Genomic DNA, 1,788 nt, shown 5'->3' on the forward strand with positions numbered 1-1,788 from the left:
AACCAACCAACAACAACAACAACAACAACAACAAAACCAGACACACACACACACACACACTCAAAGAAAAATAGTTTTAAGATTTAAAAAAGATCGAGGCCTAGCGGTCAAAGAAGTAGACAATCGTGTCCTCGTAAGCTGTGAGGACTTTGCCATGGAGTGTGTGGCCAGGTGACAGAGTCGGCCCGTGGAGGCGCGCGGTCACCCCCGGTAATGTCAGCAGATTTGTCAGCCGCCCCACTAGATCTAGACGGGCTGCTGGTTTGAGCGATGGGTCGCTGTCTGTCTGTCTGCTCGGCCGCTCACCGAGGTGGCCACGTCTTGACTCTATCATGGTACATGTTTCACACATACATGTATTTTGTAAAAAATAAAAAAAGGTACTCAAGGAATTGCGTTCCCTGCTCTGTTCTCTTCAACACATACTGCCTAAAAGCCATTACATGGTTTCGGGTAGTCTTTTAATGTATTGTAGACCCAACTCTTTAGTGTCTTTTGTTTTTATTTTTATTTTGTTATGGCATGTTTACATCAAGAAAGTCGTTAACAAAACCAATCACCGAGAAAAAAAATAAAATTATAAACACTCCCGTCCAAGAAAAATTTTAAAAATCAAAAACTAAAAACAAAACAAAACCTCTGGCACCAGTTGCCCTTTCCCTTCCTCCTTTTCCATAGCCCTCGTGCCTATAACTATAAGATCACTTGCGTAGAGTATGAAAGTCTAATTTACGATCTTGTTGGGTTGGGTTTTTTTTGGTTGTAATTGTTTCCTGTATGAGGTTGTTTTTTTTTTTTGGTGGTAAACTAAACACATTTTGTCTTCCAAACGTTGCGTATTCCTCTCGACACACACTCTCTGCTTACTGTTACTTTTGAGAAGTAAAAAGATGGTAGCATCCACAACAATACTTATTATTTTATATTTTCTTTACAAGTAAATTTTTTTGGGCTATCATCACCGTCAGATCAATGCAGGCATTAATCCGAGATAGAGATCTGAGCCCCACACCGAAAGAAAAGACAAGAATGCACAACAATTAAAATAACCGATGAGGTCAGATGGTTGACTGACCACTTCTCCGCTCCAGGTCTCAACTTCCAGCTCTCACATCACGACGTAGAATCTTGTTCATGAATCAGCAGCAGCAACACTTCCTGATCCTCAGTACAGTACAGGGAAGCTCTCACTATGAAACAATACTGGCTGGACTTGAATCATCAACCACACCCGCGCACGAGCAGTAGCAATATCAGAGGAGATTCCTCACCACGCGAACACAAGAATGTAGAGCGATTAGAGAGAGAGGAACACGACTCTGTTTAGTCTCGCGACTCCCACCGATTCATTTGTATGCACGGCGGCATCCGGAGCGACAACAACAACAAAACGCAGGTATCCAGTAGCCTCATCAGGCTGTGGTTATCGGCGTGATGTGGCAACTTGTAAACAAACGCTGTTAGAGAGCCTGGGTTCAACGCCGATGCACGCCGTTCGCTGGAGGCTCTCGCGATCTCGGCATAACGGGCGGACAGAGGGGACGGGGCGGGGCATCACGTCAAATTAGCCTGCTCGTAGGCGGGGCTTTATCCTTGAACCAATCCAGACAGCTGCCACGAGCCGGAGGTACGCTGCGAGAGGCTCATGGTAATGATTTTTCCCCTCAATGGAAAGGCAAACACGACTTCCCCCTCACACTGCGTTCTCCGGTAGTGATGACACCAGAAGGCAATGAACGCCACCTCCAACCGTGCCGCACTATTTCATTTGTCACGACAGTTCTTATT

The 1,788-nt window shown here is 45.2% G+C and overlaps 1 protein-coding gene across 3 annotated transcripts in view; it reads right to left on the reverse strand.

The window, feature by feature from the left end:
* LOC101850373 (probable serine/threonine-protein kinase nek3) overlaps nucleotides 1–1,436 on the reverse strand; it is a 74,195-nt gene extending 72,759 nt beyond the window's left edge. Inside the window, exon 1 of one of the 3 annotated variants that reach the window (XM_005088883.3) lies at nucleotides 1,076–1,436. The gene's annotated coding sequence lies outside the window, so the exon portion shown is untranslated. The other 2 variants (XM_035970345.1, XM_035970361.1) reach the window with 2 other exon arrangements.
* Nucleotides 1,437–1,788: the final 352 nt, after the last annotated feature.

The sequence above is a fragment of the Aplysia californica genome, unplaced genomic scaffold (genome assembly GCF_000002075.1).
Source record: "Aplysia californica isolate F4 #8 unplaced genomic scaffold, AplCal3.0 scaffold00001, whole genome shotgun sequence".
NCBI lineage: Eukaryota > Metazoa > Mollusca > Gastropoda > Aplysiida > Aplysiidae > Aplysia > Aplysia californica.